Source organism: Myiozetetes cayanensis, unplaced genomic scaffold (assembly GCF_022539395.1).
Source record: "Myiozetetes cayanensis isolate MyiCay16 unplaced genomic scaffold, myiCay2020 scf3, whole genome shotgun sequence".
Taxonomy (NCBI): Eukaryota; Metazoa; Chordata; class Aves; order Passeriformes; family Tyrannidae; genus Myiozetetes; species Myiozetetes cayanensis.
In genome coordinates this window covers 13,009,934-13,032,042 of record NW_026087521.1, presented here as the reverse complement: position 1 = coordinate 13,032,042, position 22,109 = coordinate 13,009,934, and the positions used below count along the sequence as shown (strand labels likewise).

The 22,109-nt window shown below is 43.2% G+C and overlaps 1 long non-coding RNA gene across 1 annotated transcript; it reads left to right on the top strand.

Moving 5' to 3' along the window:
- The first annotated feature begins 241 nt into the window (after positions 1-241).
- LOC126644370 (uncharacterized) lies at positions 242-17,840 on the top strand. Its single transcript, XR_007629920.1, has 3 exons — positions 242-1,202; positions 1,381-1,447; positions 1,675-17,840. It is a non-coding gene; the product is annotated as an uncharacterized LOC126644370 (long non-coding RNA).
- The last annotated feature ends 4,269 nt before the right edge of the window (positions 17,841-22,109 follow it).

The following is a 22,109-nucleotide window of genomic DNA, read 5'->3' as shown; positions in this document are numbered from 1 at the left end:
GCCGGGAGCGCAGCCCGCGCCCGCCGAGCCCTCAGTGTCCATTTTGCAACACGGCTGAACGGCTCGGGGGGTCTGGGCGCGGCCGCGGCACCAGACTGCGGCAGGGGCTGGGCAGGGGGGCCGTGAGGAGGGAAGTAGGGCAGCGGAGGAGGGGTGGCTGCAGCGGGGGCTGGCGCCGGGGGCGATCCGCAGCCCCGGCGGCGCAGCCCGCGCGGGAGGGGCGGGGGCTCCGTCCCGGCCTGTTGTGGGGCCGAGCGCGGGCGGGAGCGGGGATGTCTGAGTCAGAGCTGCATCCTCCGATGAACAAACGCCTAAACTCCCTCCTCGGCCGCTCTCCCCCACCCCGACCTCCGGCTTCTTCCTCACGACCTCACGTCGATGCTCTCGGCATGCGTGTTCTTTCTGAACCTTAAACTGAGCACATTTTCGCCACAAGCTGCGCGAAAAGCCGGACGGACCTGCCGGATCCCACACAGGCAGAGGAACTTACTGAGGGGCAGGGAAGAGGGGGGCGAGCAAGAAGCGGGTGCTTTGGCCGAGACCTGCTCAGGAGGTTTTGACTGAATCTATCAGTAAGACACTCGAGGCTGAGAATCTTCCCCGAAGCGTTTAGGACTCATGTATAAGGCAAGTGGGAGAGAGCTTCTTTCCTTAAAGCGAGTGGGACAGCACGCGATTTCTGTTCTGCGGGGAACGAGACGAACAGCCAACGAGCCTCATTTGCCCTTTAGGGAACGGCGCTCAGGGAGCAGGAACAGCATGCTTCCCTCCAGACCAGCGGCGCTGGCAAAGCCAGGAGCTCGCTCGCCGTTTCAGGGCAGACGCAGCCTCTGCCATTTGTACCGAGCCCTTCTTCCTGCCACCATATCGCCTCCCAGCTCCCCGCGCTGCCCGCACGCCGCCCCGTCTCCCCTGCCCGACTTCAGCCCCTCCAGCGATACGGCTGATTGAGGGAGGGGAGGCGGCGGCTGGGGTTTCATTCGACGCCCACCAGGGGCTGAGCGAGCCTCCTTCAGTGCGCAAACTCGGGGCACCAGATAAAAGCTGGGCTGGCAGCTCTTACCCTGCCTCGATGGAGCCGCAACATTCGGGTGACTGGAGAAGCAGTTAGCAGCAGCGCCATAGACTAGCGTCCCCCCACACCTTGAGCACAGAGAGTTTGGGGCTCTAAACAGCTGCTGCTGCGGCAGGAGGGAGCCGAGGTGAAGGGATCTGCTAGCTGGTTGGACGCAGAGGAGGCGGCTGTAATGGGGCATTAAGTCTAAGGGGGGGGGGAGGCGATTAAACGTCTTGTGATCATGGCGGAGTCTATGGGTATTTTTTCCTGTCTAACTCTTCTGTGCGTGTGTCTCTTGTTTCTTTCTCTCTCTTTCTCCTTAGGGCGCTTGGCTGGGGCTGCTCGCTCGGGTTCTGCCTGTTGTTGCGCGAAATGGCGGCTGGCGTCTTGGTGGGTTTGGTTGTCGGTTTTTTGTGTAGGGTTGCCTTTTTTTTTTTTTTTTTTTTCCCTTCCCCTCCTATTCCCCTCCCCGCACTTGTGCCTTGGCTGCGGCTCCGCAGCGAACCGCGGCGGAGCCCGAGTCAGGAGGGGGGCGGGAGCGGCGCGGCAGCCAATGGCCGGGCCGGCTGGGGTGGCCCGGCGCGCCCTGATTGGCTGGCGCTGACATCATCCTGCAGCAGGGGCAGCCGCAGCTGGGCAGGGTCGGGAGCTGCCGGGGGAGGCAAAGAGAGAAAACGGGCGCCATGATCCCAGCGCCAGGGAGGAACTCCGCGGGCAGGGCGTCCCCGAAGAGCTGGTGGAAAAGGAAAGGAGGACCAGGCTTGGGCTTCTTCCCGAACAGTGCCGGGGCTGTGCGGAGAGGAGCGGGGGAAGAGCGAGAGGGGAGTAACTCGCGCCTGCCTTTGTAACTGCGTCAGTACAAGATGGCGCAGGGTGTCCCTGGAGAGGGAAGGGAGTTGCACGTCCGCCGGAGGTCATGTGACCGCGTTGCATTCCTGTGGGGTTTGGCTGCGGACCAAGCTGGCTGAGGCGGCGGCGGCTGCCCGGGACAGCCCGGGCTTCCCCCCTCCTCCCGCACCCCGCCGGCGGGCCCGCGCTGCTTCCCCTCCCCCATCAGCCTTGTGCACGAGGGTGTAGCTGCTGCCGAGGAAGGTTCTCGCTTCTCTCCTTATTCTCCACCCACCTCCAGGGTGTAGCTGCTCTCGGGGGAAGCTTTTCATTCCGCCCCCTCTCTGCGCAGGGCTTTACCCACCGCCAGGGAAAGTTCCCCCCGGGCGCCTGCTGGCTCCGCCCGAGCGTGGGAGCCGGGTGCGCTCACGGTGGTGCCGCTCGCCCGGTGCGGGGTCACTCCGCTGCCCCTCAGGCTCCCGGGGTCACCGAGTGGTTCCTACCGAAACAGTCCGTTTAAGCGATGTTCAAATGACCTCATTAAAGCCGCTGAGGAAAACGCACAGGCTATGCGGAGTTGTTCTTCTGACGAGGAGGTCGTGGCTGCTCCGTTGTTGCTCTGCCGGGGGTACTGGGCAGGGGGGCCAAGGGAGAATCTGCGAGGTGTTCATGACTTTATTCTATTTGAACAGGAAAAGTGGATCGCTGTTCTTTTATTTGTGTGTTGTTGGATCCCATTGTACGGAGTCGAGCAGCTTTTCTTTGGGGTGATGTGTGTATTCCAAAGTCAGGCCACAGTGGCCTGTTTCTTTAACATAGGAATTAACGTATATACTTAGTGCAGATGAAAACTGTGGTTTGCGAATATTGTGAGGACTCCCCATGCTGTATTTTCTGAGGTTCATAGGAAAATGAACTCGTTACACAGGTCTGGGTAGGCTTGCAAGATTGGCAGATATATTTTCTTGGTCTTCTCTTATTTAAATATTTTAATGCAGGGGAAGTGGAAAAATGTATGTTTTCCAATCCTAATGCTTTTCGTTAAGGAATGCAACTCCTCTTACTGTTTGGGTGAAGTTCTTGAGCTTTCAAAGCAGTGCAGTGCCAGCTCCCATGTTTTGTTCTTGTATGCCACGGTGTAAATTTAGCCACTGCATCTGACCCAATGAACAAATTAACAGTTAAAATTGCTGATGCTTTAAGGGTGGAGGTTTATTTTATTTGTAAATGTTTCACTTTTTCTGTTGTTATTTTATCCCCAGATAAGATTTTTTTTTTCTTTTTACTTCCACTCTAGTAACCTGGTAGGGTAGGGGATAAAGCTTGAATACTTCACGAATGTGGTGTTTTGAGAACTACTGGAATGAAAGTAACTGAGCGTATGACTAATATAGAAGATTCCTGTATAATAGATGGTCCTTAATATGTGTTACATAAGTAAGACGGTGAGGTGGAGTCCAGTTACATAAGAACTGGCTGGGGCCTTGGGAGCTACTCTAAGTAGTCCATATTGGTTGCATATACAGCCTGCAGGGCATCCATGTGTTGTGGGAGGAGGGGTGGAAAAACAGGATTGGAAGCATCTAATAGCCCTACATTTTTCCTTTGTAGCTTATGTAGAGGATACCAGGAAAGAAAGGGAGAAGACAGTAATTAAGAATGACACAGTGAGAAGCTTTCAAAAGTCCAGAGTCTCATTTGAGCCTACCTTTTAGGACATAAGCTCAGTTTCAGCATCTCCCCCTTTTTTTTGAGTGTCTGAAGGTGGCTGTCAACTGAGCATTGTGCCAACCTATTTCTGTGCAGACAACTATAAAGAGCAGGATTCTTGTATCTTAGAGGTTGCGAGGTGCCTTTTTGGGGGTTTTGTTTTTTTAGTTGTGTTTTTTTTTGTTTGTTTGTTTTTTGATTTGGTTTTTTTTTTAAGAGAGAGAGGGGGAAGGCAGCTTACTGGAAATGGTGTTAGGAGGAGGCAGTTAGTTTGTTGACCACTGGATTACTGATTCTTGTGTAGGCATAGTTTGACACAAGGTAAATACTCCTTCTGTAATGGAAGCTTCCAGAGAGCCTTTCAGTGTACAGTGACTCTTCTAATACAGAACAGATTTATGTGTGAATACTCTTTGCAGTTGTGTTAAAGCAAGAGCATTAATTTGAACTAAAAAATGAGGAAAACCCCCATATTTTATTAGTAATTACATTTAGGCTTCTGTGCTATAATTATGAAACAGGGAATAAGGGACTTGTTTGAATGCTTAAATTATAAAATACTCTATATAGAATACGTGGGAATGAAAAACTTTAAATTGGCACCTAGAGTTTTAATTCTTAAACTGACCTTTTAGGTAGCTCAGTTTGTATCAGATTTTGCTTGAAAACCAAGAAATGGACTACCTTGAGAGTTCTCAGTAACTGGCAGCTTATTGCAGCAGTACTTGAGCAGAGGTGTGGCTGTGCTTTCATGAAGCTATAGAAATGAAGGCAAGTTTTAATGAGCTGGTAATAATTTCTTGTTTCTAGATTGTTTTTATTAGCTGTTCTCGGGGAAGCAGTATTAGTTATCTTGAAAGAAACAGCTCCAGCAGTGTTGCAGTGCAGTCTTAAAACAACGTCTGATGTATTCCGAACTACTTCTGCCGAGGGAGATGAGTAAAAACCAAGTGCGCGTACTTCTCTGAGACGGAAATCTCAGGGGAGGGGATTTGCCCGAAGGACAGTCTGATGCAAGCTGTGTGTTAATCTGGAAGGAAAGGGGAGGGGAAAGAGCTGTAGGAGGGGGAGACTGAGTAAAAACGGGCACGTAGTTTACATTTTATGGTCTCAGCTTACCAGGGAGAGTAACAATTTCTACTGAACTTCAATTCGTTCCTTTAATGAGAATATTTCAATTGGCTGGACGTTATCCAGCAGTAAGAGTTGTGGTTCTGACTTGCCGTCGAAGCCTGTCGGTGCATGTACGTGTGGTCTGAGCCTTTGCGAAGACCTGTTATTTAAACACTGTTGTTTACCTTTAGCCTACAAAGGGACTGACAGGAGTTCAAGGGTATTTAGGGGAGAAAGGAGAGGGATACTAACAGTGTAATAGATCCAAGTATGCATTAATGTCATAGCTGAAACAGTTGAAGTGGTGCCCATGCTGAAAGAAGATCCTGCACCTTTTCTCAGCTGTTCATTCTTCTGTAAGTGGTCAGGGGAAGTAGGAGTGAAGAATGGATCTAACATAAGCCTGATTGTAATAGATGGCTTTCTAATGTGACTGTTCATTGTGTGGCTTCACAAATGCTCCTGTTTGAACAGGAGTAGAAAGAAGCAGCTGCTGGGAAAATGGAGATGTGCAGGTTTTAATTGTTGGTGAAATTAGGTATACTTTTTCTCAGCAAAGATACAATTATTAGGGGATTTTGACAGGCAGCTCTTCAAGGCTTTTGGCTGGTGTAACTAGAATCACTGCTCAAGGAGTCAAGCACAATTCTAAACTTTTAATGTATGTAGGGTACTGGTAGATTAACTTGCAATTGTAAGTGGCAAGATCACTTTAGACTGACTGAAATTGTAGCCTACAAAAGTTAAGTAAAATGTTACTTCTTTTGAACTGTAGCCTAGTTAAGTTCAGTTTTTGTTGGAATAGGCTAAAACTTGAAATAGGTTTGCTTCTTCCAGAAGTGGCTGGTAGTCTAATAGCTGGGGTATTCAATGAAGAATTATTCCTACAGAATGAGTTCTGAGCTACTTATAAAATGTGATACCTGTGGGTCACGGTGGTCACTAGTCAAATGAATTTGCATTACCAGTTTATTCACCTGGGTATGGAAAGACTGCTCACCACTCAAACAGCAGCACAACAGGAACTTCCTTTGCACACCACTTCAGGCTTTGTTATGATGAGTCCTTCTGAAAAAGTTGTGACTGGTAAGGTTTTTCTTTAGGAGGAAAACAGGTTATTGGCTGGTCCTACAGTTCTTAACAGTTGAGTTCCTCACTTAAAGGAGCAACTTTAAAGCTGTTGTGTGGCCTCCTAATCCTGGGATTAGTGGGAATTTGTACCAGGTTCAGCTCACTGCTATGACCTTTGGGTAGTGAGGTGGGGTAGTGGTTTGTTTTCTCCTTCTGGCATGACCTTGTTATTTGAAGTACTCATTCTGATGAAGTTCTAGTTGCTTTGGAGAGCAGTACTAAACTCCTTGTAGTTACTTTCATAAGTGAGGTAGTGCTCAGACTGATTATAATGCAGCACTAGCCCTAAAGCCCTGTCAGTAACAGTTTGATGAAGATGCTGTAAATAGCCAGTGGTTCCCAAGTAATACAAGTTTTTTGAGGATCTTCAGGAATAAAATGGGGCAAAACAGTACCAGCTTTGGAGACTTGGACTGTGCCAGAGTTCAGAAGTTACTGAATTGTGGGCTCCAGCACCCCAGAAGTGCAGCTGCAGGTGCTCTTGTCACAACAGGCGTTATGTGTTCCTTGTAAGCTTAGAAACCAAGCAAATCTTAGCTGGTATATTTGTGTGCTTATTACGTGTTGTACAAAAGAGATCCCTTATCTCTGCTGAAAATTCTTGTGACTGCTCTGTCTGCAAGCTTGTTAATATGGCATGGCCATGCAGTGGATATTACTCAAAAGTAGAAATGCAGTTGATTGCAGCAGTATATTACGTCTCTTTAAAAGTTTAGCTTTTGAGGGCTGCTGTAGTTCTACTCAGTGTGGTCTGTTAGGACTCACTGAGTTTTAGAAGTACTCAACAGGATAGAGAGCTGGGGTTTTTGAACATGGAGAAGAGAAGGCTCTTGAGGAGACCTCATTGCAGCCTTCCTGTATTTAAAGGCGGCTTACAAAAAAGAGTGACTTCTTTACATGGGCAGATAGGGATAGGACAAAGGGAAATGCATTTAAACTAAAAGATGAGATACTTAGATTGGATGCTAGGAAGGGATTATTAGAGGGTAGTGAGGCACTGGAACAGGTTGTCTGAAGAAGTTGTGGATACCCCATCCCTGAAAGTGCTCAAAGGCAGGTTGGATGGGGACCTGAACAAGCTTTTCTAGTGGCAGATGTCCCTGCCCATGGCAGGGGGCTAGGAACTAGATGATTTTGAAGGTCCCTTCCAACCCAAACCATTCTGTCATGTCTGACAGCAGAATGGTGCACTCAGAATGGGTAGCTTTCTGACATTGAGTACCACTGACTATAATAATGGATTTGTTCCCAGCAGACTTCAGTAGACTGGCAACTAATGAAGTTTTGTATTGGTGGAGTTCAGTTCTTAGTATCTTATCTAAGGAAAGCAGTATTTGTCTTTCATCCAGTTTGTTGTCATGTGTGTGGATCTTTGATAGCTGCTTGACCCAGTCTCAGTGCAACTGCTGTAGATGAACCAAATACAAGTCCAAAACTACCCTGTGTGGCAGATATGGGGTGTCAGAACTAATAGGGGGGGCACAAGAAGAACATAGACTGAAGAGCTAACTGGGAAACAAGCATTAACATCCAATTCTTGTGCTAAACTCCCTCTTCCCATGTTCCTGCCTTTAATTAGCAGCTTAGAGGACTGACATGAGATTCCCCAAATTTTAGTGAAATAAGGCAAAAAAAATCAGATATGTAGAACTGTGCCTCTTTATTAGTGCAGATAAAGCAATCCCTCAAAGAGACTGTGAGACTATAGCTGGTCATGATATTGAGACAGGAGTTGAATCTGTAGCCTAAGAGATGTTTTACCAGCTTTATTCTGGGGTAAGCGCTCAACTGTGCTGCTCTTGGTTTTGCTGCTTTGTTTTGGGTCACAGTGTTTGTGGCCCAATGTTGTCAGGCTGATGATAGATTGTACAGTGTGGTCTTATCTGCTGAGCCAGGGTAAGCTGTCTCAAATTCCATCCAGAACAATTATGGGCCTTCTAATCAAAGAATTTTATAGGAACATCTTACGAAATGTCATTGTCACAAATATCACAAATACGATTTAGAAGACTACTCTTCATAAAATGAAACTATTTCTTTTATCAGAGTGGTGCTACACTTTGAATTCATCTCCAGTGCTCCAGTACCCCAGCATACGTGTGCTGGAACAAGCTCATAAGCTTATAAAGGCATGCTGGGCAGTTGTCAGATCCTATTTTTAAACTGTTTCTGAGAAACGCTTCTGTCTCCTATCTCTGTGTAGTCATAGGAGAGGCTATACTTCATGCAGGAGCCACGATGTCTGGGCTCAGCTAACAATAATTTTTGAACCTGAGTATCTCCTCTTCAGAGACAGTAGAATTGAATGTGTGCTGACTTCTCTCGGGAAGGAGAGATGACAATAACTAGAAAATAGTGGTAATGTGCTATTGAGTCCTTGACTGTCAGTACCAATAATAAAAGATACAGGTCGCTTTGCTCTCATGACCAGTGACAGAACTTGAGGAAATGGCATGAACTGTGTCAGGGGAGGTTTAGGTTAAATATCAGGGAAAAGTTTTTCACCCAGAGGGTGGCTGAGCACTGGAAGACGCTCCCCAGGGAAGTGGTGTCAGCACCAAGCTGAGTTCAAGGAGCATTTGGACAACACTCTCAAGGCACATGCTGCCATTTTTAGGGATGGTCCTGTGCAGGGCTAAGAGTTGGATTTGATGATCCTGATGGGTCCTTTCCAGCTTGGCAAATTCTGTGATTCTAGGTCTGTGGTGCTTGACAGTCTAGCCAAACTTTACACAAATCCTGATGGCTATTGTCAGGGAACCTGCTTCGCTGTTCTCAAGGGAAGACAAGAAGAGTTGAGAGCTGGAACACTTGAAATGGGGTCTCTTCTTGTGAATCTTCAACATAACAGGTTTGCTTAATCTGCTACTGATTTGTAGTACAATTGTGTGGCACTACTGTATGCCACTTCTGAATTTTCACTAACTCTGGAAAATCGTATAAAAATGCAAATGGGTTTCGTAGGCAAGCAGAGCTAGTATTTTAAAAAATGGCTTTTTCTCCGTGTCTCACATTGCGTCCTTTAGACTAGGCATGAAATACAGACACTGTATATGGGTGTTAACATACTCCTGCTGTACTGGGGTGGGAATTGCAAAATTGAAAGACCACTTCAGAGAATATATATTGTGTGGCTTGGGGCAAAAAATAATACTGGTGAAACATTTAGACTTGACTTTGTCTCTTAAAATTGGTAGACAGGGATATTTCAAACTGGAGAAAGTACTACGAAGAGGAAGAAAAAGAATCATGCTGCTATAAAATGAATTATACAGTGATCCTATGTGTCTTAGAACTCTTCTGAGACACTCTTGGGACCCTGCAGTTGCTAGTGTAGACCTAACTGATGGGAGGAATCATCATTTCAAAGCATTATTGGGACTGTAGCCTGAAGGCTGTAGCTAAGCCTGCACTGCTTCTTAGAGTTGACAGTGCAGGGTCTTCTGTTTTTTCTTTTTCTAGAACAGGCAAGCTGTTCTTCCACACTTTCTGCAGATTGTCCCCTGCAAATAGTGCGCTGCAGACTGTGCAGCACAGATATTAATGGCCTTATAAGTGCAGCTGTTACATAAATTGGTTTGTCTTCTGTTTTAATAATCCTGTTCCCATTTAAGTAAATTGAAGTTGTTAACAGAAATCAAGGAGAAGAGCAGCTATCTGAATTCTACCTTGAGGCTAAGTGTTAGTGCTTATAGGAGGGAGGGGAACTTATCATTGGACCTATTTTAACCTCATCCTACAGTTAGCAAGCAGGGTAATCTGTTTGAAGGGTATAATACCTTTTGTCTGTTTACTTAACTGGTCCTTCATATTTCAATAATGCAATGACACTGAAGTAGGTTCTAAAACTGTTTCCTCATTTAAAACAAAACAAACTCCTCCAATTCCACATATTTCTGCAACCTAGTAAGAATATTCATATACTTTGGTCCTCTTTCTGTTCAGTGTAATGGCTCTGCCTTACCTAGTCTGATTAGGTCCGTAGGCTTCAAATTTCTTCTATGATTTAATCCTCACATCCTTCCAATGTGTTTTGTAAATAACATATCACAAGTAGGCAGAGCTGTGTACAAATGCTGCTTCTGTATAGAAGTGGCTTGCTTAAAAGTACTTGTGTGTGTCTGTAGATGCTGCATGAAGGTTGGATTTTTCCCTGTAGCCCACCTATGTATTGAGAAAAGTGTTTTGCTCTGGGTGCCTCTTCTTTGCTTGAGTAGTGTTGAGCAACATTTATGTACTGATTGAACTCAGTACATAAATGTAAACTCTATATAACATATACTCATGTAAACTCTACATTCTGTTTAGAATGCACATATTATATGTCTAAAATATCTGTTGCATCTTTCTAGAAATAAGATGTTGCAGTCTTGGATCACATTTCAAATCCAAAGCCTTTAAGGGATGTCTGAAGTAACAGTTTAAGTAGTGGGTGTTTCTTGCATGATGCAAGAATAGGTATTGTTTTACAATTGGTATTATTTATCCTTCTACGTTGTTGGTTCCTACTATAGTAATAGACAAGCAAAGAGGAACAAAAACCCTGAACTGCGTCCAACAAAGCAGGTCCAGTAGACCTCGTTTTTCTTTATGTATATTTCTAAGATTCTTGGTTGAATCTGAATTTTGGATGTGCCCAGTTGGCACTGGAGTGAGGGAGAGGTCTTTGCTGCTTAGAAACACTTCAACTGTGGTTCATAAGCTGAAATCTTGCTCTGTTTGTCATATGATAAATAAAGATGAGATGTTTCATTAAACTCATTTGCTTTTCCCTTACATAAGGCTAAAGTAAGCACTTATTTTAATATGTATTTTTTAGTCTCATTAAGCAGGAGCATGTCTGACATGATACCTTTTTGAAACTCCCTTAGTATCAAATACCTGATGCTCAACTAGAAATGTTTGAAGGGGACTCCTGCTCTGTCTCTTACAGGGAAAAATAAGAATTGAATATAATCTTCTGAAAACATAGTACACATACACAGCATGTACACGAGGTCCATTTAGCCTCTTTAAAGTAGCTGTTTTTCAGCACATATAAGCTGAAACAGTGAAAGCACAAAATAGCAATATATGTGAATGACTTGCATGTGATTACAGATGACCAAAGGGAGAATGATGGAGCCTCTACAGGTAACTGCAGCTCTTTAAAGGGATGGGTTAAACCAAAGGATGTATTCCTGATGTTAACCAGAGAACAGTTGCTAGAAAAGCATTCTCATCAACATGTGTGGGTTTTCTAAGCTATTGTTCACTTAGTGTTTAAAAAAATGGGACTGAAAAAATTCTGATTTTGTGTGCATCATCAATAGAGCTAGCTGCAGCAAAAGGGTGGGCTGTAAGAAGGAAACCTAACTACAATCTGGCTGTCTTGGTTGGAAAAGAAGCAGGCCTAACCTGTAGTTCTTGAACATTGTACAACTTTTAAGTAGCTCAGGGGTATGTATGTCTGTGATCTGCTGATCACAGAAATTATGAAAACAGAGGCATTGTCTGCAACTATGGAATTCTGAAAGACTGGTTTAGGTGGGATCTGCATGTGAGTAACATCCCTATTTCAAGCAGTTATGCTGCATCCTCCATCACATGATTCCTAGCTGTTGTGCAACAGGAAAGCCTAGCTTTTTTCCATTCATCTTCTGGAGCTCGTGGAGGGAAACACAGATTGGACTTGTATTTAACTATAACTTCCTTCCTATTGGGAACTCACGTCTGAACTGTTACGGATTTCTGGCCATGTGGTATACTTTGGTTTCCTGCCCATATGTGAAATTTGAGTAAGCATTGGAGTCTCAGGGTTCGGGAGGGTGACTGGGAGACATCTTTATGTGCAAATAAATTCCATGATTGTCTCCTTCCCCAGCTTTCTGCATGGGTACAACTAGGTATACTTTATGGTATATCATGCTCAGCTGGTAATATGTATGAGCTAGCAATACAGCATGTAAGGTTTATTTAAACTTTCTTATTCTCAAACTTAAGGACTCTTTCTTTAAAAACTTAAGATAGTTTTGCTATTGTACAAGTAAGATTCTGTGTTACTTCCAGACATTAAAAGAAAATGACTGGATTGGAGGCTAGCTCAAAGAATTACAATTTTATGCCTGAATTTTCACCTGCCAAACAGACTGCCAGAATCAGCTTGTAGGTTTTCTATACAGTAGATAAATTGTGAGAAGTGATGGAAAGTGGCTGAAGAATGAGGAAGATTGCTGAAGAATCAGCGGCACAGAATAGGATGGTGCTTATCTTTAATTAGATATACCTTTTGCTTTGAATCCTGTTTTGGAACTGTGTGTTTGTGCCCAATCTCCTTTTGTAGCTTTCTGAAAGGGAAGTTGCAGCCAGAACATCAGTAACCTTTTAAATGCAGGAGAAACTGGAGTAAGGAAGCCTATGAGCATGCATGCCTCCAAAGTTCTGCCAATGCTCTGTACCACTTAAGTCTGTCTGAGTAGCATAATCAGTCTTGTGTTTTACAACTCTCAATTATTGGGAATTTAACTTTAGTGTTTATAGATGGTAGTAGAAAGAACATGATTTATTGCGGTCTGATTTTTATACTGTCATGGAAAATCCATTTGGTAGCAGCTGACTGTATGTAATCATTTCTATTTTGTAATGTATGTGATTTTTTTCTTTTTTTTTCCCTAGCTATTTGCTCACTGTTTAACTTCGGGTTTTCTCCAGAATATTGTTACAGAGGTGCTTGTTTCCTTTGTTTTCTAATGTGAAAGAGAGACTCTGCTAAACCTGCAGATTTTTCAAGAGAGAGCAAGAGGTGCTCAAAGGGGGAAGTTGGTGCTCAAGCTCACGAGTCAGAATAGGCTTGTAGCTTGTAGTGACAGCTTAACTGACCGGCAGGAAGAGAACTATAGTTTAAGAACACAGTTGGCAACAGGCTCATGTCTACCCTCAGAAAAGTAAACTTTCCTGCCACAATCTCCTGATCTGTTTGGATAATGATAAAAAAAAAAATAGTGGGCAAAACCCAAGAGTTCTGTGACTGCTTGACCAGAGTATAAATATTTCAGGCTTTATTGAGTGCTTGCGCTTAAATGTTGCAGCAAGACTGTCTCAGTTATTTTTAGGTTGGGGGAGCAGGAAGAGTGCTTGTTTCCTGTCTTCCCCTCCCCCAGGAACCTGGGGTACCTTAGATGAGAAGAAGAGTAACAACCCCTGAGCTGGTTTATCAGTTCCAATTGAACAATATCAGTACATTTCCTGACTCCCTTTGTGGAGGGGGGAGCACAGCTACGGCAGTTACATTGCAACACTTTGACAATATTCTTCCTTTTGAAACAACACAAAGGCATCAAACTGAAACAAGCTGCAGCTTATTTGATAGTTCTGGTATGAACAGTCCCCAAAACATGGCTACTAAAGCTTGTAACTAGAATCAGTCTCCAGCAACTCCAGTTGCTGTTATGGGAACTTTGATGCTGTACACAGCCATGACTAACATGAGAAATCAGTGAAACTGAATATTCCAGTGCTTCTTAGTCATTATAGCATTGATGCATTTAGGTAACGACCATTAATGTCTTCACATCAACTGCTACTTCTCATGTACATAGCTACAGATTACTCCTAATTGTACATGTTGATGCATACAAAGGAATATGATAACTTGTAACAGCACCCACCTAGTTTGAGCTATACCAACCTGCTTCACTTGACAGTTCAGGGTTTTTTGTTATCTTAATCCATAGAGGCATAAAGAAATTCATAGTAGTGCCTTGGATTTTCTCTTAAGGGGCAGAGGCAAAAAATGCATATGGTCCTGGTTACTGGTACTGTAAAAATTGTGTAAGACAACACAATTATTTCTTTTCTTGTTGCATGAGTATTGGCAGCAGTACACAGGTGTTAACTTTGGGAGGAAAAGTGTCTGGGTCTCTTGTGTGTATCTCATGTTTGCAATTGATTTGACTTACCCTTAGTAAAAATAATCACTCTTCGTGACAAAAATCAGTCTGCAGCAATCCCCCTAGAAGTATGAAGCTTCTTGGCACTGTGAAGCATGTGCAGAACAGGCCTAGAATCACACAGGCAAGAAACAGTTAAATACTAGCTTTGGCATGCAGAAGTGTCCCCATGTGTGGAGGCAGGATATGGAACAGCAGGCTTGTCCTAGTGTGCTCCTCCAGCAGCTACACAGAAATGTCACTACTGTGTAGAACTGTGTTTTTCTCCGGTCTTCTGCGTATTTTCCACTTACTTAGTGATGATGGTTGTACTCTCTTCAGGGATATTGGTTTGCAGTTTGGTCTGGGGTTTTGTTTCGTTTAAAATCAAGACTTTAGAAACTGAACAAATCTACTTCTTACTGTGATTCATCCTGCTGAAGCAAAAATTTCATGCTGGTATTAACTGCCATGGAAAACTAGCTATGTCTGAGAGGATAGCAACTGAGAAAACAATTTTCAAAATCTTGAACTCCGGAAAAAATGGAGTGTCTACTTACAGAAAGACTTGCAACCTCTTGCATCACTACTTAGGCACAGGCAGTCAGACCTTAATTCCCTGATGTCTGAATCATGCTCATTCAGTTAAAAAAACATAGCCGTGTGGTCACTTGACTAGTGAGAAAGTTAAACAATTCCATTTGGCCTCAAATGTATTTTTTACTTGCAGATGAAAATCAGTTATTTTGCAGCTAGTTAAGCTTCTTCATCATAGTTCTATAGATTTGTGCAGTTTGCACTGCAGCTCCATCCAGGAGATTCTCATTTTCTTACAGTTAGGTAATAAACTAAACCGTGTGAACACTAAGCTAGTCAAATGTTGATAGGAGTGCCTTTATCAAAAGATAAAAAGGAGGCCTTGTTATTAAGCACAATATAAACATAAGCTGAAGTGGTGAATCACATGAAGGACAGGGGCTTAAGTCAACATACTTTCCCTTCAGCCCATGGAACCTGCAAACTGCAGACAAGTCCTTTGTGGGTATGGAAGGGTCCAAACGTAAACAGAGCACCTCCTGTTGTTCTTGATAGAGTTGTAGGTGGTAAAATTGGGGCTCCAAGGGGGATCATGCTCCAGTTCTTGGTTTTATGCTTCAGAATAAAGTCTTTTACTGCTTATTTGGGAACTCACCAAAAAACTTGTCTGAGTTATGAACCTTTCATGGGAAAAGAGTATATCCATGTGGTGGGTGGGGGGTTTTGATGGGTGTGGTTTAAGAAGCTTGTGTTTCACAATAAGCCTTTCACAATTCCTGATGCTGGTCTGGTTATACACGCCTTAGACACGTGAAACAGATGTCATTTAGCCATGGATAATGTAGCCTGTTCACATGTCCCTTGCAGGCTGAGAATAACATTAGCTAAATTTAGAAGACTTGGATGAATTCTTCATATAGTGGTCACCCTGGACTGCTCTGAGCTGTGTATGACCATGTATTACTGGTAATTACTTATAATTACACCAACATCTGAGTAGAAAAGAAGAAGAAACCACTTGGTTAAAGCTTTTTGATATTGTTTAAAGATCAAAATATTAGGATGCAAGTAGTAGGTTGATATATGTGTAAATTGAGAGAGAGAGAGAGAGAGATATACACACGCGTAATAAGGCTAAAGGGAGTGCATTAAGATGAAATTAAGGACTTCTAGGTATGAAGGCCACACTGAAAGCTAAAGGAAGGGGACAAGGCAGTTGTTGAGGTAAGAGGATATCAAGCAAATAACATGGTGAGCTTATCCAGGCCTGTAGTGAAGGGAGCCATCTTTAGCAACAGCAGAAGAACAGGAAGCCTTACGTGAGAAACCTGCTGAAACTTGATGTCTGTCAGCTAATGACACCTGTCATCAAGGAATCACTGGAGCAGTCTGCTGGATCTGGAATCATGGGATGAACAGAAAGCACTGAGACAGCTGGTGGAGTTGTTAGCTTGGCCTGTGGACTGGAGGAGTCATGGGGCTGTTTGGGCTGGTTGGAAGAAAGAATATAACTAGTTGGGTAGTAACCCAACTCAGTGAAAAGTGATTAGCGGTAGGGCCGTGTTGATAAGGGTGACTGAACGAGTTCAACTCAATGTTGAAACACTGCCAGCTTTGTAATGTGCCTCAACTAGGAATTGGTATGTGGGGGCCCATTGTGGGGGTGAGGGGCAGTCGTGGCTTGAGGTGTTCTCTCTGAGTGCTCTTCACCAGTCCTAAGGGCTGTTGTTCCAACACCATAGCGTAGTGCTCTATTGCTTCAGCTGTTTATCATTTGTAGGAGTATGCTGTGAACAAGGGAGTGATCTGATTAACAGGGAGATCACTTTTTCCTACCCTTGAATATAACTTTAGAGTTGGGGCTCGGAGTGGATCTAAGATTAGTCAAAATACAGGCAGAGATTTTGTATGGTGTGAAACAGAGTACATCCAGGCCCATACTGCTGCAGAAACATCTCTTCCTCCTTTTTTTTGCTACTCTTTAAATCATGTAAGTGGATTTTCCAAAGCACATCAGGCAACTAGAAACTCTTGGATTGAGGAATTCTGTTACATAGGAAGTCTAAGGCAGAGACGGGGCAAAGTCTCATTAAAGGCATTAAATATTACCATGAGATGCTGTTAGCTGTAGTCTCAGTTTGTCACAGTTTAACAAAACTATTTCTGCAAGAAGTGAAGCGGGGATCTTTTACTGATAACACGACAAGAAATAAATTAGGCAACAATATGCAGCATGTAATTATAAACTTTATAAAACAGGGGGGTCCAGTGGCCCAGACAGTCTGTTCTGACATTTCTTAACTTTTTCCTGCTTGATTTCATGGTGTTACAAAACATAACGAAGATGAGTAGAACTGGATTTTCTGCAAGTGTGTGTGTTCTGAGCATCAAACACTTTTCACTTTCATTTCATGGATTAAAATAATGCAATAAAAACAATGAGCTTAATGACAGAGCAAGTCCTGCTTTCATAGACCTTTTTCTGCCACCCCCCTTGCCTTTCCGTGGTAACTCCAGTACCTCATGAGTTACTAGTAATGCTGGCAGAGACCAATGTTTACAACTCAAGTCTGTTTTTTGGATACAGGCTTCGATCTTCTCTAGCAAATTAAAGCCAGATGGAAACGGCAGGGAGCAGAATGGAATTTAATTCTGTTATGTGGCTTGTGATGTTAACAAAACTCTTTGGTAATTTTCATTGTTATTTTGCCTGGAAAATGGCTTGTACCTTCCTTCTGTGCAGTTACTGTAATGTGCAGTCTTCTTACAGCAGTTCACCTCAGCACACGGGAAGCCTTTGCTGAGATATGTTGCTTTACTTCCACTGCAGTGACAGACAATGGTATAATCATATTATGTTTTTGTGGAGTGGTTTGGGGTTTTTTCCAAGTGAAAGGATCAAAACTAGTTAATCCAGACAGAAAAGCTTTTTCCTCTGTTCTTGCACAGCTGATGGAGGTGAAGTGCAGTTGTTTTGCAACGTTTAACAAGTCTTTCTCCTTTCTCCCTTAAACTACCATAGGTGAAAGTACAATAAAGGAATACGCGTTGAAGTCCGAGGAGGGAGGCAGGCTCAGTCACCCAAAACTTCAGTGGTTTCCAGGATCTGTGTTGCAGACAGGATAAGGATTTTTTTCAGTGCAGTTAATGCTGGGCTTTTTACGCTGGTTTCTCAGAGGAAAAGACTCAACATGTTGAATCACAGAGACGTTGCTTCCTGCTGGGGTTTGGGATTTCCTTGCATGGCTGCAGGAGCTGTTTTTGCATAGTGCATCCTCTCAGGCAGGAACTTGCTGGAGATGAAGACAGAAGCCAAACAGTTCTGTGCAGAATGTAATAGTTTCTGACTCAAATTGTGTGGTAATTGTCAAAATATCATAGGGTGTGGTAGGAACTCCTGTGTCTAACATTGCTGAGGATTTATTCCTTTGTAACTTGCCTAAATGAACATAATATGCTAATGTCAATTAACATATGAAAGCGGGGGAAAGATTTCTTGATGTTTTCTAGTCATTTGAAACCTGATAGTGTGCAAAAATAAATTTCAGTATGCTGGAGTATTCATGTTCTCTGGTTTTTTTTCCCTGGTTGCTCGGTCTTAATTCCTATTCTTTCTGATTTCCCACAGAAAGAAAGAAAAACCATTGCTGTAGCTTCAAAAATACTAACTCAGTAAAACTTTGAGCACTGGAAATATGATAGAGCTTCTAAATACTATTTAGTTTCACTAGGAATTAAAAATATGTAAACCTGGAAGTTGCTGTAGTAAATTGATACATAATATTTTGACATACCTATTTGCTTCATACAGCTGTTTTTTTCCTAGAAGGAAAGTATTCCTAACAGTTTGTTACAGTACTGAGTTCCAGTGTCAAATACAAGATAGGCACATTTACTGTGAAGAAAAACTTCAAGAGAATTCATATGAACTCTAGTTCTTCAGTAATTGTTCTTGATAAACCAGGTCTTGCAGCTTCAAGAGGCAAACAGGAAAGGGATTGGGGGGAAGTGATGATAGTCCAATTTTCAGGAAGATCAACTCCGGTTGGGCGCTAGGCTTTCTGAATATGGAATAGTGTGAAACAGTGCATTACTCCCGTATGCTCTTTTTTCACGTTATTTCAGGTTTGCTGTCTTTTTACCCTGCAGTGCTAAAGGAGAGCTCTGAAGGACAGCATTTCTCTCTCAGCTTTTAACCTCTGATGTTCTTAGTCCAGTCCTTGTACAGCAAACAGTTTCTTTTAGTGGACCTTCCTCTGGTGCTGTTTGGAGGAAAGGGACAGAGTTGATCTTAGCAGTGTCTGAAACAAGCAAAGGGCTACCTGAAGTTGTTAAACCTAATGTCTTAGTGTATCTGGAAAAACCCCTTCATAGGGTAATCCTTCCCAGCACATTCCATTAAAATGTTTCCAGTGCCTTTGTGTTTTCTTCTATGGGCTCTAGTGATCCTAGGACATGAACTGGCACCTGAAGCAGTACCAGAGGTGCAACTTCTCACTTCATTTTAAATAAGTGAATCTTCCATCCCTAAATAGAGTTCTTGCTGCGTTAAAAAGGGCTATTTATTTTAGTTAGATAGAGTCTGTGGATGTAATTTGGCATAATATGATTTTTTTCAAGCATTTTTTAATGAAAATTTTCCTTAATGGTGAATGACAGATGTATAAACTAGTGTTAGACTCTGTGTGTGTGTGTGACTGTTTGTTAAAGGAAAAGCATGTTTTCGTAGTGTGGTTTTTGGACTTCCAGACAGATTACACAAGCTCAAGAAGGCCCACCCCACATCCTGTGTAGAAAACTAGCTCACAGACATGCCCATTGTTCTTCAGGATTATAAGTTACTGTATTTTCTGCCTGCTTTCTGTTTCGAAGTACTGTATGGAAAATACTAATGCAAAGGAACCACAGCAGCTTAACAAGTGCTTGGTCCTGCCAGGTACTGAGCACTGGGCCCTTACCGAAAGGCTGGGGGGCTGGGATTAAAACGTTAGGCTCCCTGAATAGAGAACAAAGGTTTTGTGTTGGTAAAAGTAGCTGAGAATGTTTTATTAGCTATGTCAGTCAATTGATAATTGACATACTTTCAGCCTGAAAGTTGTTTGTATGCAGCCATGCCAGTATTTACTGTCTTGGGGAAGGAGTTACAGAGTATGCATTTTGCTTCAGGCATGGTGAATTCTCCTCAACATTGCTTCACCACTGCTCAGTCATGAACTGCAAAGGAGAGAATGTGGGGTATCTAGAACTAATACCCCTCCAAAGAGATAATGATTAGTGTTTCTGAATCTCTACCCATGTTTATTGCTCAGTTGTGTGTTATTCCATTTGCAAGTTAATGGACCTATCCTTAAAGAAAGGAGTTATCAAGCAAAAAGTGGTAAAATCTGTTCACTTTTTTTTTTTTTTTTAATTTAACCTCCATTACCATCCTGGAGCTTAGTTTTTAGAAAGCTGAGGTGCTGTATTTCATTCTTCATTTTTGATTTTCAAACAGGAGAAATGTTTCAATGTGAATTTTAAAATCCTCATATTACGGTTTTCTTACTGTAAAAAAACAACAACTTGTATTTTTCCTAGAGTTCAGTACCCGTTTAAGACCAAAACATTTGTTATGATAATACAAATGTAGCTAAGCAGAAGGCTTCCATGAGAGTGAGGCTGTGTCCTGCTTTTCTGCAGTCCTCTGAAAGGAATCACCTCCCTTTAGTCTCTGCCAGTCTCCTGACTGTGCAGCATTCCCAAAACATGTGGCCCATAAAATGGGATTATAGGGAAGGCATTCAAGTAAACAGAAGTTCCCTCTGGACGAGATTTGGTTTTTCATGCAGAGCTCCTGTGTGCTGGATCCTGGCACGGCAGCCTCATTCCCTCACCAGGAACGAATTCTCCTCTTAGTGACCCCAAGAGTGAGAGACCATTTAGGGCACCTCCATATTTTGGGGATAGTCTCCTCCTGGTTGGCACAATGAAGCCCGCCTTTGCGGAGTTTTTGGAAGGACACACCCAATTACAAGTTAAGGGAAAATAGTCCTTTCTGTGTCTCTTCAGTGTCTGTATGTAACAATAAATGACCAGTCTCATGATGTGGCTGTAGCTGCCAAAAATCCGCAGTGAATGTACAGCTGTATCAGTCATTAATTGTACAGTATTGCTAAAGTGGCTCAGTGCTTTTTTGAATTGTATTCAAGGCTAAGTAGCTGCTTGAAGGTAAAAACCTTTGTGCTTCTATGAGCACACAGGTAAACTGGTGGCTAGTAGTGTATTTCTGTGATTTCATGGTTCTATTCAGGCTGTTTTGTTGAAAGTACACAATCTGGGATAGGTTCAGTCTGCATTTGGAGTACTTTCAAGTTCTTTGTTGAGACTAAATTGTATTGGTCTCAGCAGGGAACATTTCCAGACCTGCTCCCTGCATCTAGTCCTGGCCTCAATAACTCAAACTGTCATTGCTGCTCCACAGGATTATGCTATGTGGGATATCAGGGCACAAAGCCTTCTAACCTGGGTTCCTTTCACTGTAGTTCTTTTTCGTATTTTTAAAAAACATGTCTCAAATAGATGTTGTTCTTCTACCTTTCCAGTGGATGCTAGTCATCAGGGGAATGGTTCAGTCAGTAGTGTTCCCCTTATCATAGAATGATTTGGATTGGAAGGAATCTTAAAGATCATCTAGTTCCATTGGCAGGGACACCTTTCACTAGACCAGGTTGCTCAGGGCCTCATCCAGCCTGGGCTTGAACACTTTCTAGCATGGAATATCCAGGAAGAAATATCTGCAGCTTCCCTGGGGGTAACCTGTTCCAATGTCTCACCACCCTCACAATAAAAAATTTCTTTTTAAGAGGTAATTGAAACTTGCCCTCTTTCAGTTTAAAGCCATTCCCCCTTGCCCTTGTAGCAAGTCCTTCTCCAGTGTTCTGTAGGCCTCCTTTGCATACTGGAAGGCTCCTGACACCAGTAGTGAGGCTTCAGGAGCCAATGGCCTTGGCTTGGCTTCCTGGAGGTGCTGCTATGTACCACAGCATGGAGGCTTGTATTCCAGGGAAAAAGCAGCAATTGTGAATATTGTCCTTTAAATAACAGGAATTCATAAATTCCTTTAGGTGACTGTTCCAGACATACCCTGTGTTTTGTCCCATTGTTGATGTGCTACTGGTATTGGTGAGGAATGTGATAAGAGATCTCTACAGAATGGAAGACTGCACTCTGCCTTTGGACAGCACAGCCTTACATTTTTGACTTTACCTTTTTTAGAGCTGGCTCTGAACAGAAACAGTTAAACTTCTTGTAATTGTGGAGCCTTGACTCAATAGCAGCACTGAGAATTTTCAGTTTTCTGAAGAAACGTATGTAAGAAATTCTCATTTTTTGTTTCTGCACCTGCTGCAAAGAAGTAGAACAGCCCTGGGAAACAGGCAAGGCAACCCAGTTCCTGCCACTGTCAAAAGCAGCTAATTCATTCATTCGTGTACCCCCCATTGTAACCGAAGCAAAGAATTATTCACTGTGGCTTCTAAATCAGGAGTCGCTATTCTTTCTCTTGTTGTTTGGTTTCTTTTGAAAGCCTGTACAATGGGGAGCACACTTATAGAATTAAGGGAGGTAGATTTGGGGACTGTAGCTCACACCACAGGTGACTGCATTCAGTAATGTCATTGTCACAGCTGTACACAGCTTTTGTTTCTAGAGGGTCAGATTCTCTGCCCTCATCTATAGGAGGGTATAAATGAGAGAAAGCAGGCTGACTTAATTTGATAGCAGACTGCTTAATCCTGTTTAAGGTTGGGATTTTTTTGGAAGGTCTTTGATTTCAGGGTTTATTTTGT